The following is a 15,000-nucleotide window of genomic DNA, read 5'->3' as shown; positions in this document are numbered from 1 at the left end:
TTGGACTGTGGGGGAAACTGGAGCACCCGGAGGAAACCCACACAAACACGGGGAGAACATGCAAACTCCACACAGAAACACCAACTGACCCAGCTGAGGCTCAAACTAGTGACCTTCTTGCTGTGAGGCGATCGTGCTACCCACTATGTCACAGTGTTGCCCAGCATATGTAACCATAATAATAATAATAATAATAATAACAACAACATTAATAATACCAATAATAATAATAATACCAATAATAATACATTCATTCATTTGTTTATTTTCTTTTCGGCTTGGTCAGTTTATTCATCAGCATTATCCACAGTGGAATGAACTGCCAACTATTCCAGCATATGTTTTACACAGCAGATGCTCTTCCAGCTGCAAACCGACACTGGGAAACATCCATACAGTCTTGCATTCAAACACACACTCTATTTGACACAGGCGGGGCTCGAACCAGCGACCACCACTATGTCCATATAATAATAATAATAATGATAATAATAATTAAATAAAAATACATATTAAAAATAATAGTAAATCAGAATAAACTTTATTTTTGTTTGTGTGTTTGTATCTCATTCTTGCTCTCCCTTTCTCTCTCTCTCACGCGCACTTGACGTCTCTTGTCTTTGCAATACTGAAGAAGCATCTGAGGAACATGTGAACTAGTTTACTAGTTTAGAAAGATAGCATCTTTCCCTCTCTCAATTTAAATCATTTTATGTAAAAACTTAGTAAGCACAGTAAATAATGGTAAAAAATAAATAAAATTATATATAATACTACTACTACTCATAATAATAATTATTGTTTATTATTATTATTATTATTATTATTATTATTGGTATTTTATTATTATAATTATTATTATTATAATTATTATTATTATTATTATTATAAATAATAATAATTATTATTTTTGTTATTATTATTGTTTTATTATTATTATTATTATTATTATTAATATTATTGCTGTAATTATTATTATTATTTTATTATTTTATTATTAGTATTATTTTTGTTTATTATTATTATTATTATCACTATTATTGTTATTATTATTATTATTAATATTATTATTATTATTATTATTATTATTGTTATTATTAATAATATTATTGCTGTTGTTTTTATTATAATAATTATTATACATTTATTCTTTCATTTTTTCGGCTTACTCCCTTTATTCATCAGGGGTCGCCACAGCGGAATGAACCGCCAACTATTCCTACATATGTTTTATGCAACGAATGCCACAGAAATGCCACCTGACCCATCCGGGGCCGAAGCGATCTTGCTACCCACTGCGCCACCTTGATGCCTATATTATAATAATAATAATAATAATAATTATAATAATAATTATAATAATAATTAAATAAATACAAATTTAAATAATAATAAATTAGAAAAAACTCTCTCTCTCTCTCTTTACCTCTCTCTCTGTGTATGTATCTCTCTCGCTCTTTCTCTCACGCGCACTTGACGTCTCACGTCTTTGCAATGCTGAAGAAGCATGTGAAGAACATGTGAATTACTTTAACATGTCAAGATAGCATCTCTCTCTCTCTCTCTCTCTCTCTCTCTCTCTCTCTCTCTCTCTTTCTCTCTCTCTGCGAGGCGTGTCTGCAGCGTGGGCTGTTGGGGACCGTGATTCTCCTCTCACCACTCCCATTTACCGGCGGCTGAACTGCAGAAACGCGTCCGATCACCGAAAATACGCATCTTGGAAACATACGCGTCTCTTCTTTTTCTTTTTTTTTTTGTTATTCTGCATGGGATTAAATCGTCGGAAGGAGGTTGCCTGTGACTTGGGATACTGTTTTGGATGTATCGGGACTTGCAATGATCGCACGGATTAGATTGTGACGCTAAAAAAAAAGGATGAGTTTGCGCGCAAGTGTTTTCGCGTTTGTTTCGCGCTGATCGAACGCTCCGCTGTGATGTGGATACTTGTCAAGGACATCGTGCGTGATAAATGAGGAGAAACGACGGCGATGCTGGAAAACACTCTGCTTTTGTGATATTCGGCGATGCTCCTCGGCTGTCAAGTCGTCAGAGAGTTCGTGCGCGCGCTTTGAGGACTATAGGATCCGTCGGACCCGCGAGAGGAGTAAAGTTGAGCTGAGGTTGGATCACAAAACGCAAGGTAGGATTTGCTCCAATGTGAAGCGCGCGCGGACTGTGTGTGTGCTAAATGGGGGGCATTGTTACTTAGATGCTTCTGACCTTTTCATGATGAGAGATCTGTTTTTAGTGAAGGATGCATGAAGATGAGGGGCTTGCGTAGCGTTGATGTGATGCATGATAATCGCTGCTTTACAATGCATCGCTATTCAAGCGAGTGTGAGTGATTTCAGGACCGCGGACAGCGCGTGTTTAATGCCATCTGCATGTGAATTGGTGCTTTTGTGCAATTGGAATGTGCTGGGTTATCAAATGCTCAGCTATTGGTGTACTGTCATACTGTACTTTCCTGCTTTTGAACACCTTTGGCACTCAGAGAGAAAGCGTAATGGTTGTGAAGGTCATTTTTGACAGAAATCTAACATCCCGAAGAAAGCTGTGACCCTGAACTAGCTGTGCTTTGCTGTGTTGCCATGTGACAGACAGACAGCGGTGCTGCGCATCCCAATACTGCGATTCCTCTCCGCCAAAAATAGCCATGGCAGGAGGAGAATCACCAGCGCTGACTGCCTTTATTAGATATGAATCACGATCAGATGTCTAAAAATGCACTGATTGGGCTTCACCGGCTGACTCGTGTCTCTGTGTCCGGTAATTGGTTTGTGCCGCACCTACAGTAAGTTAGCAAATGTCTGATGCCCTGTGGAAATGCACGCAATTATACTGGCCTTTGAGTGTGTTGGAGCGCTGGAATAACTTCAGCCTTCATCTCTGCCAGGCAACTCAAATTAAACACACGGCTGTGCTTGAGGAATATGTTGCGATTGAGTATTGTTAAGCGCTTCAAATCAATAGATGCTTTTCTTTTTTTATATATATGTGTGACCCTGGATTTAAGAAAAATCAGTCTTTAAAATAGTATGATCATAAAAAATCGAGATGTACAGCTTTGGTTGATGCATGTGAGGTGGTTGGTTTGGATTGCACAATATTTGGCAGAGATACGAATATTGGAAGAATATTAGGAAAATCCAAATCTATTGGGACAATCGCTGTAATGTTTTGCATATTAAGTACTTAGTAATGCATTTTACTAATCAAAATGTATTTTTGATTTATTTACTGGAAATTTCCAACATGTCTTCATGAAACATGACCTTTACTTAATGTTCTAATGGTTTTGGCATTAATGCACACATTCACAGCAATGCATTTTTGGATATTATTACAAAGATATTCATGTAACCTAAGACTTTTATTATCACAACTTTCACTTTAAATGTATTATATGCATAATAAATGATAGTAGTAACTTTAAATAAAGCATTGATTATTTTCATATATTAAAAAACTAAAAATCCTAAAAACAAACGCATACATACATGCATACAGTGTGTGTGGGTAGATAGATAGATAGATAGATAGATAGATAGATAGATAGATAGATAGATAGATAGATAGATAGATAGATAGATAGATAGATAGATAGATAGATAGATAGATAGATAGATAGATAGATGGATGGATGGATGGATGGATGGATGGATGGATGGATGGATGGATGGATGGATGGATACATACATACATACATACATACATACATACATACATACATACAGTTGAAGTCAAAATTATTCGCCCCCTTCAATTTTTTCCCTTCTTTTTTAAATATTTTCCAAATGATGTTGAACAGATTCAGGAAATTTTCACAGTATGTCTGATAATGTTTTTTTCTTCTGGAGAAAGTCGTATTAGTTTTATTTCACAGTTTTTAATTTTATAAACACCATTTTAGGGAAAAAATTATTATTAGCCCCTTTAAGCTAAATTTTTGTTCAATAGTTTACAGAACAAACTATCGCTATACAATAACTTACCTTATTACCCTAACCTGCCTAGTTCACCAAATTAACCTAGTGAAGCCTTTAAATGTCACTTTAAGTGTCTTAAAGAATATCTAGTCTAATATTATTTACTGTCATCATGACAAAGACAAAATAAATTAGTTATTAGAGATGAGTTATTAAAACTATTATTGACTTCAACTATATATATATATATATAAATATATATATATATATATATATATATATATATATATATATATATATATATATATATATATATATATATATACAGTTGAAGTCAGAATTATTATCCCCCTTTGAATTTTTTTCTTTTTTAAATATTTCCCAAATGATGTTTAACAGGTTCAGTAAGAATAGTAAGAAATAAGAGTTTCTCCAGAAGTAAAAATATTATCAGAAATACTGTGAAAATTTCCTTGCTCTGTTAAACATCAATTGGTGAAAAAAAAAAATAAAATAAAATAAAATTCAAAGGGGGGCTAATAAATCTGACTTTAACTGTATTTTACTACTATCCTTCAAACCACTTGGTTATACCTGTTTGTCAGCATTTTCCCCATCATTTAATAAAAATCAATATACATACATTTGTACAGCTTATATACAGCCCTACATTGATGCATGTGAGGTGTTTGGTTGGAATTGCACAATATTAAGATATGAATATGAATATTGGAGGATCTGTAATCTGAATGTATTGAGAAATCACTTTAAAGTTGTTCAAATCAAGTACTTCATAATGCATTTTACTAATCAAACATGTTTATTTAAAGAAGGAAATTTGCCAAATGTCTTAATATTTTAATATTCTAATGGTTTTGGCATAGATGCATACATAATTCAACACAATATATTTTGGCTATTTCTACAAACATATCCATGAAATATAGAACTTTTAACATAATAACAAGTTTTGAGTTAATGTGTGCATAAATAATAAATAAATAATAATAAATAATAGTAGATGAGCTTTTAATAGCGCATTAAATATTTTCATACATCCAAAAAGTTAAAATCTCGCGAACGAATGCATTGCATGCCATTTATACATACATACACACATACATTACATGCATATATACAGTACATAGATGCATTCATAATGATACACACCAATTGAAATGTCTTTCAGTATAACAGCAATATCTCAGATGGGATAGTGGGCCAAAGCAAAGGTTACAATGGGCCAACTCTGGCCTGCAGGCCTAGGGCTGCACAGTTAATAGAATAAAGATTGTGATCTCGATTCGACCCCAAACACGATCCTAATTCAGCTTTTCTATAATTCAGCCAAATCAATTTTTTTAAGGTCAAGAGAGAAGCGTAAAGGCGCACGCACAAGTCTACACATCATTTTAAGTACTTTGCTGAGCAACATGGACACGTCTAAATGGCATTGAAAGTGTCACAGACTGTATTTATAAGGTATAATTCACCCCGAAAGAGTAATGTAAACGCACGCCCGCCATGTCTACTTTAGTGAACAGTACCTCCATAGGCTGTGAATAACAGGTAATAGATTTGTAAAAAACGTTCCTGTTTTTGCAAAGAGGGATCGTTTGAGAGAGAAGTTTTTCTGCGTCCAAAACCGCATACTTCCATATTATGTAGTACGCTAAATTCAGTATGCGAGCCCAGTAGTATGTCTGAATTCATAGAATTCGAAAATCAGTATGCGAGAAGTACCCGGATGACTTACTACTTCCGGTGAGATTCTGGAGTGCGCATCCCATGCACGCTGCGCTATCCCATAATGCCCCGCGAGCAAATTCATGAATGGGAGTGAAGCGACGCAACTGACGCAGGTAGGTCACGTGAACATGACAAAAAGGCGGATGTAGTACGTCTGAATTCCATTTACTTTTCACGTTCATACTGTAGAGAACGTACATTTCTAACAACGAGTAGTGCGTTTAAATTCTAATGCAGTACCTACTGAGTAGTAGGCGGTTTCGAACGCAGCCTATGATTTGCATGTGTGTTTTTTTTCAGGCAGCCATGACATGAGCGCATTCGGCAGTGAAGTAAAACCATATGAATGATCATATCGCGGTTAGAGTTATGATAATGACAAGCATTTAACATGTTTTTTTCAGTCAGATCAAACACAAAGTGTTGTGCATGAAAATAAATGTTTAACAGTGTCAGTATAGTAGAGCTGCACGATTAATCGTTAAAAGATCGCGATCTCGATTCGACCCGCTAGACGATCTTAATCCAGCATTTCTACGATTCTGCATATCATATTTTCAAGTTCAGGAGAGAAGAAAAGGCGGCTGCACGAGTCTGTTTATTGTTTCACATACTATGCTCAGTGACATTGACACCTCCAAATGATATTGAATGAGTCACATACTGTATTTATAAGGTATAATTCACCTAAAATGTCATTTTAGTCTTCATATAATGATGTTTTCGTGGCCGGGAAATCAGACGTGACGTGAGCTGCTGACCGTGAACTGTTATCACAGAGAAGGCGGGCGCGCACACTCTACTTAATAGAGACGCGCGTGTCTACTTTAGTGAACAGAACCTGCTTATGCTGTGGGTAACAGGTAATAAAGTTGTAAATAATATTTAGTTTGTGGCACAGAGTGATTGTTTGGGAGCCGCGCGCGAAGTATGAACAGCACTTAGCAGTCAAAATGAAACTGAAAGTGTGCACTTCATTTAAATGATCATATCACATTTAAGAGTTATGATTACGACAAGCATTTGATATGTGTTTTCTTTCATAGCGAACACACAGTTGTGCATGAAAAAAATGTTTACAATGTCAGTATAACTACTCTAGCCTATATATTGTTGAATATAATCTGATAATGGCAAATGTCTGATTTTAGCAGTGAATAAATTTGTCTAATATGAACGATTGCAAGCATATATCTCAAACATAATCATTCTACATCATAATTATTATAAGTATAGAATTATTTATAGAAACACATAATATTATTATTGACGTTTTGCCATATGTTTGTTTTCACCATACCTTTATTTTACATCTACAGAATCATGAGAAAATCGTGATCTTTATTTTAAGCAAAAAATTCGCGAATCTTATTTTATCCAGAATCCTGCCGCCCTTTGAGGGCCCTACATTGGGCATCTCTGTATTGGACTATAGACAGACCTTTGCCTACATCTCCATTCATCTCCATTAAAGCGGAGACTCTTAATACGTTTAGGAAGAGTTTGTGCAGAGATGTCGGTGTTTTGATCAGATTTTCCAGCTTTACTCAGATTCCAGATGACGGCTTTGCTTCTGGCAGCCTGGTTAAATTTGGAGCTCTGCAAATGTCATCGATGAATGGATGCTTTCTGCACATTTCCATTGGCGCTGTTGACATGTTTGGAGAGTATGAGCTCTCAGTGTGTGTGTTTGTGTGTGTGTGTGTGTGTGTAGTCCGTCAGTTTCTTCAGTCTGACATGGCCACTCTGTCAGCTCTCTGGGAATTAGAGGGTGGGAGTTTATTACTGTGAATCTGGCAACCCTGAGGCGAAGAGATGCCTGTGTGTGCAGAACCTGTTTACTGCAGCCAGTGTGTGTGTGTGTGTGTGTGTGTGTGTGTGTTTGTGTCCTGTGCGTGCGTATGTGTGTGTGCATGTGTTTTTACAGTATGTGTACTTTTGTGTGTGCTTGTGTGTGTCTGTGTTTGGTTGTTTTTGTGTGTGCGCATGTGTGTTTGCGCATATGTGTGTGTATGTTTGCGCATCTATGTGCACATGTGTGTGTGTGTGTGTGTGTGTATGTTTTTGTGTGTTTGAGTATGTATATGTATGTTTGTGTGTACGTGTGTGTGTGTGTGTGCATGTATATTAGCATGCAGGTGTGTGTTTGTTTGTTTGTGTGTGTGTGTCTGTGTGTGTTGGTTGATTGTTTGCATTTGTGTGTGCATGTGTTTGTGCTTTTTTTTTTTGTGTGTGTGTATCTTTGTATTGTATGTGTGTGTCCATACGTGTGCATACGCGTATTTTGTGTATGTGTGTGTGTGTGCATGTATTTGTGTGTGTGTGTCTGAGCGCATGTGTGTGCACATGAGTATGTTCACACGTGATTGTGTGGATGTGTGTGTGCATGTGTGTTTTTTTGTGTGTACACATGAGTGTGTGTGCATGTTTGTGTGTGTGTGTGTGTGGGGAGGGGCGGGGGTGTTTGTTTGTGTGCATCTTCTTTAGTATGTGTGTGTGCGTGTGCATGCCTGTGTGTTTGTGTGTGCATTTGTGTGCGTGAGTGTATGTGTGTCTGCGCGCATGTGTGTGCACATGAGTATGTTTGTGTGTGCGTGTATGTGTTTGTGACTGTGTTTGTGTGTACACATGCCTTTGTTTGTGTGTGAATGCGCACGTTTGTGTGTGTGGGGGTATATGTGCATCTTTGTATTGTGTGTATGCGCGTGTGTGTGTGTGTGTGTGTGTGTGTGTGTGTGTGTGTGTGTGTGTTTGCACGTATGTGTGTGTTCACATGTGTTTGTGTGTGTGTGATATCAGGACACAAACTGCTATGATAATATAAGTGTGATAGGTTTTACAAGGACAAGGTGACTTATGAGGACATTGCTGATGTCCCCATTTATTTCCAAATAGCTTAAACTGTAAATCTGAATATTTGTCCTAAATGTAAAACTGCAGACACGTCACTGTGAGGGGTGTGTTTAGGATGCAGTGTGTACAGTATAATGACAACAGAAACCAGTGGAATGTCTAAACAAGTCACTAAAACAAATGTGTGTGTGTGTGTGTGAATATCTATACCAAAATGTCCCCACAAGTATAGCAATACCAGTAAATGTTGACCTTCTGGGGACAGTGTTAAATCAGACAGATTGAGGTATTTTGAGAGTGTGAAAGTGCAGGTTGTTTGCAGTGATGGCTGGATCAGGCGCAGAGGAGAGAGTTTACCGTCTGTACAGTAGAAACATCATCACTGCTGTGGGGAGACCACAAAGACAAGGCACGTTTATTTATTTAATATCTTCATCTTTATTTTTATATAAAGATAGCTGCACAAGTGTGTGTGTGTGTGTGTGTGTGCGTGCGCTGTGGGTTTGTTCTGCAGATGTGGGTCAATGACGGTGTGCGGATAAAACACAATGATGCAACTGTGTTGTTAAAAAGAAACTGAACCAAATATGTGTCCTTGCTATGGATCTGATTTCTGCAGTAAATGCACTTCATCACAACATAACGGATAAACAAACATGAGGAATAAGAACAGACAGAGATAAAATAAACACAACAACTCAAACTTTACACATGCTAATTTAAGCAAATGCTCAAACTGTAAATATCGCAAATATTTGGGATACACATACAGTGTGTGTGTTTCCCAGAGATGGGTTGCGGCTGGAAGGGCATCCTCTGCATAAAAACTTGCTGGATAAGTTGGCGGTTCATTCCGCTGTGGCGACCCCGGATTGATAAAGGGACTAAGCCGACAAGAAAATGAATGAATCAATGAATACAGTGTGTGTTACATGAATAATGGCAGTAAAATATGCATACCTGTGAGTAATTAACACTGCACATCATCACTTATCAAATGTGTTAATTAGTATTAGTACGTAGAAACAGGAACCCCCTGAAGTGTATATATATATATATATGCACACTCACTGGCCACTTTATTAGGTACACCTGTCCAACTGCTCGTTAACACAAATGTCTAATCAGCCAATCACATGGCAGCACCTCAATGCATTTAGGCATGTAGACATGGACAAGACAATCTGCTGCTGTTCAAACTGATCATCAGAATGGGGAAGAAAGGGGATTTAAGTGACTTTGACTGTGGCATAGTTGTTGGTATAGGAGTATTTCAGAAACTGCTGATTTACTGGGATTTTCACGCGCAACCATCTCTAGGGTTTACAGAGAATGCTCCGACAAAGAGGAAATATCCAGTGAGCGGCAGTTCTGTGGGCGCACATGCCTTGTTGATGAGGCCAGAGGTCAGAGGAGAATGGCCAGACTGGTTCCAGCTGATAGAAAGGTGACAGTAACTCAAATAAGCACTCGTTACAACCGAGCTCTGCAGAAGAGCATCTCTGAACACACAACACGTCCAACCTTGAGGCGGATGGGCTACAGCAGCAGAAGAGCACACCGGGTGCCGCTCCTGTCAGCTAAGAACAGGAAACTGAGGCTACAATTCACACAGACTCACCAAAACTGGACAATAGAAGATTGGAGAAACGTTGCTGCTCTGATGAGTCTCCATTTCTGCTGACACATTCGGATGCTCGGCTCACAATTTGGCCTCAACAACATGAAAGCATGGATCATCCTGCCTTGTATCAGCGGTTCAGGCTGGTGGTGGTGGTGTAATTGTGTGGGGGAGATTTTCTTTGGGTCCATTAGTACCAATTGAGCATCAACGCCACAGCCTACCTGAGTATTGCTGCTGACCATGTCCATCCCTTTATGAGCACAGTGTCTCCATCTTCTGATGGCTACTTCCAGCAAGATAACGCAGCATGTCATACAGCTCAATCATCTCAGACTGGTTTCTTGAACATGACGATGAGTTCACTGTACTCAAATGGCCTCCACAGTCACCAGAGCTCAATCCAATAGAGCAGCTTTGGGATGTGGTGGAACGGGAGATTGGCATCATGGATGTGCAGCCGACAAATCTGCAGCAACTGTGTGATGCTATCATGACAATATGGAGCAAAATCTCTGAGGAATGTTTCCAGTAGCTTGTTGAATCTACGCCATGAAGGATTAAGGCAGATCTGAAGGCTAAAAAGGGGTCCAACCTGGTACTAGTAAAGTGTACCTAATAAAGTGGCCGGTGAGTGTATTGGCATTATTTAAACAGAAATATGATTTGTAAAAATCTGAATTTGTAGAAAAATATTGAAAGAACTAATATTTTCAGACTTTTAACCTCACAATTCAGAGTTTATATCTCGCAATGCAGTTTCATGTGTGGAATTAAAGAATTTAAATAGCGTATTTATTTATTTATTTATTTATTTATTTATTTATTTTTTACTGTGTTTTATATTAATAATTAATCTAGCAGTGAAGTGTTGCGATATTAAACAAAATCATAAAATGTGTTGTTGATCTGTGTGGAGTGAATGAACTGACACACATCTGAATGAGATAACATACAGTCATGTGAGATTAGCAGAGAAAACGCCTCAGATCATGTCTGAACACGCGATGCACACACGTCTGCACTTCAGGAAGAACAGAGAGACGTTAATGCTGAGAGTGAGCTATAAAGCCAAGCGGAGAGGAAGACTGTGGTGAGTGAAGAGCGAGCGCAGTGCTGTATGAGGGAAAATCAAAACTAAGAGTCAGCATGTGGGCGCCGGTGTTGGGAGGCTCACTTTTTTTTGTGAATAATAATAACAAAGTGAAGTTTTTCTCATAATCTGTCTCCTCATTCTGAATTAAAATCTTGCTGTTGTCTGTATTACACTGTACATAATGACATGAGGGCTTGAATTTTTACGTTAAATCAAATTGACCTTATGAGTCACTTTAACTTAAATTTCATTTAACTGACTTAAAACAGCTTGTGTGGCTTACAAACTTCAGTTAACTTGATGTTATGTTATAATACATTTACATATACACAGTTGAAGTCAGAATTATTAGCCCCTCCTGTTTATTTTTTCCTTAATTTCTGTCTAAGGGACAGAAGGTTTTTCAACACTTTTCTAATCATAAGTGTTAATAACTCATCTCTAATAACTGATTTATTTTCTCTTTGTCATGATGACTAAATAATATTAGACTAGATATTCTTCAAGACACTTCTGTACAGCTTAAAGTGACATTTAAAGGCTTAAATAGGGTAATTAGGCAAGTTATTGTATAACGGTGGTTTGACTATCGAAAAATATTGCTTAAAGGGGCTAATAATATTGAACTTAAAATAGTTCTTAAATTAAAAACTGCTTTTATTCCAGCCAAAATAAAACAAATAAGAAAAAGAAAAATATTATCAGACACACGGTGAACATTTCCTTGCTCTGTAAAACATCATTTGAAAAACATTTTAAAAAGAAGAAAATAAATCAAAGGGGGGCTAATAATTCTGAATTTAACTGTATATATCATAATTATTTGCCCCCCTTTGAATTATTTTTTTCTTTTTTGGATTTACATTTTGGGAATCAGATTTGTTTGTGTATGTATTTTTCCAGCTTAATAAAAAAAGAAATTATTATTATTATTATTATTATTATTATTATTATTATTATTATTATTATTATTGTTATTTCATTATATAAATATGATAGCTTTTTACATTAAAATATATTTTGCGAAATAAAAAAATAATAGAAATTTTGTTTTCATAAAATTTCATGCAGTTTAAATCTCACAAATTTAGATGAATCTAATTAATTAATTAATTAATTAATTTTATTTGTTTAATTATTAATTTATTTATTTTGAAGAAATTTAGATTTACATCTTGGGATTCAGATTTGTTTGTGTATGTATTTTTCCAATTGAATTAAAAATATAAATAAACAGAAAAAAATATATACACAGAAAATTATTATTATTATTATTATTATTATTATTATTAATATTATTATTATTATTGTGTATTTATTATTATTATTATTATAATTATTATTATTATCAATAATACTGTTATTATTTATAATATTATTTTGATATGGTTAATAATAATAATAATAATAATAATAATATTAATAATACTTATAATAATAATACTTATAATAATAATACTTATAATAATAATAATATTATTATTATTATTAGTATTAGTATTATTTTGATACTGTTATTGTTATTAATGTTTGTTGTTGTTGTTGTTTGCTGGTTGAGTTTGGGGTATGTTCTTTACGTCCGATTCACACGGGGCTTCAGCGTCAACGCTTGATGGAGGCATGTCTAAAGTGGGCTAGCGCAATTGTCATAGCAGCATCAGCCAATGAAATTAGTCCACAAACAGCAGCTGTCTGAGCTGGGGTATTTGTATAAAGTGATCTGATTGGTTGACACTTCTGTTGGTGCTTAAAAAGTCGGAACTTCTGCAGCGAGCAACAGATTTAACTAACAGATCCATAATTCAGTTCATTTCACCAGATGTCACCCATTCAAAATGAATGAGAAGCGTTGACACTGAAACACCTTGTGAATGAGACAATGTGAAAAGCTTTAAATAAAGTGTTAAAAAAGAAACATTAAAGGTAGTTCATCATAACCTTTACTCTGACATTTGCTAGTTTTTAAGCAAGCTGTGCGTCTGCAGTGTGATGGCAGTCTGAGCTGTTCACAGATCAGCATTAAACATGCATGTGAGCTTTGAGAAGCAGCGTTTGAGTTTCAGTCAGACAAAATCAAACACACTGTATTAATGCTGCACTTCTGCTGTAGCACTGAAGAAATACAGTACCACTCGTTATCTGAGGGAGCGTGTGTGTGTATCTGTGTTTATGTGTGTGTGTGTGTGTGTGTGTGTGTGTGCAAGCTGTGGGTGAAACATTCTATGGCAGAAGGAATGCTGGACGTGTGTGTGTGTGTGTGTGTGTGTGTGTGTGTGTGTGTGTGTGTGTGTGTGTGTGTGTGTGTGTGTATGTGTGTGATTGTCTGCTCAGCGAAACACCACCCAATTATCTCAATCAGTGTTGTGTGAACGTGCTCTGGTTCTAGTGTTGGCAACCAGTTAAAAATAGACCCAAACTTGTAATAGTTGTGTGTGTGTGTTTGTTTTTGTTTGTGTGTGTGTGTGTGTGTGTGTGTAGTTTGAGCTGTAAAGGAGAGGAAAACAATGAGGAAAAACACTCCTGTGAACTTTACAGAAACAAACATCATATGGAACTATCTGTATAATTTAGATAATCAGCGAATAACTATAATTATAATATTAAAAATTAATTATTAATTTTTGAATTATTTAAATTATTTAAATTATCTTTTATATTAATTATTAAATATAAATATAATCTATATCATATAAATAAATACAAATAAATAAACTAAATAGAATAAACGAATAAAATAATATTATTGAATACAATTATTATTATTTTTTTACATCTTATTTTACATTTTTATACATATATTTTAATTCATATCAACATTTATTATTATTATTATTATTATTATTATTATTATTATTATTATTATTAATATCATTATTATTATTATTGCTATTATTAGTGCCCCACATAATAATAATAATAATAATAATAATACATACATACATACATACATAAAAATAAACATATAAACAAAAAATACATAAATAATATTAATAATAATAACCTAAAATAGTTAACTATAATAATAATTATTATTATTATTATTATTATTATTATTATTATTATTATTATTATTATTATCATTATTATTATTATTTTATCGCATTTTTCTTAGAATTGTTATTATTATTATTATTATTATTATTATTATTATTATTATTATTAATATTATTTTATTGCATTTTTCTTAGAATTGTTATTATTATTATTTTATTTTATTTTATTTATTTTTTATTCCATTACAGTAAAACACTATTATTTGTTTATTTGTTCATTTTTTATTTCTATATTTGTGTATCTGTACGACTATAATTCTGCTATACGTGTGCGGTGCAGGTCTGAAGTGATTTCTGCATTTCTCTTGTTACTGTACGCGTTCCTCTCTGGATTACAGCGCTTTGCAGAGAGTTTATCATTCTCTCCGCCTCTGTCATCTCAATGCATAAAGCAAAGACATGCAAGAATTGCCCACGCTCTAACAAGATCTCCTCATTTAGCTCTTTTATTAAAATATAATGACGCGTTTGAAGTTAATGTTCTGAAATCTTCATACGGATGAAGCAGCATTGCATAAATATCTCTCCGAGCTTCGCCGCTCGGCTGGACATGATTGTGTTTTTATTTTTCTAACGCTGAAACATATTTACTCTCCGTATATGAAATGTATTCAATAATGCACGGCGTTTCTCATAATGCCTGTATTATTCATAGATCATATATTGAGTTATTGTGGATAGCGATGTGGGATGAAGGCT

At 35.1% G+C, this 15,000-nt stretch overlaps 1 protein-coding gene across 3 annotated transcripts in view; it reads left to right on the top strand.

The window, feature by feature from the left end:
- Positions 1-15,000, top strand: part of si:cabz01090165.1 — a 343,848-nt gene that overhangs the window by 36,440 nt on the left and 292,408 nt on the right. For 2 of the 3 annotated variants that reach the window (XM_087291412.1, XM_087291414.1), the window contains exon 1: positions 1,659-2,140. The exons of the other annotated variant lie outside the window; for it this stretch is intronic. The gene's annotated coding sequence lies outside the window, so the exon portion shown is untranslated. Of the gene's footprint in view, positions 1-1,658; positions 2,141-15,000 lie in introns of those variants that run through there. 3 annotated transcript variants of the gene reach the window in all.

This window comes from Danio rerio, chromosome 18 (genome assembly GCF_052040795.2).
Source record: "Danio rerio strain M-AB ecotype USA chromosome 18, GRCz13ab, whole genome shotgun sequence".
Classification (NCBI taxonomy): domain Eukaryota; kingdom Metazoa; phylum Chordata; class Actinopteri; order Cypriniformes; family Danionidae; genus Danio; species Danio rerio.
Note: the sequence above shows the minus strand (reverse complement) of the source record. Positions and strands in the feature narration are given on the sequence as shown.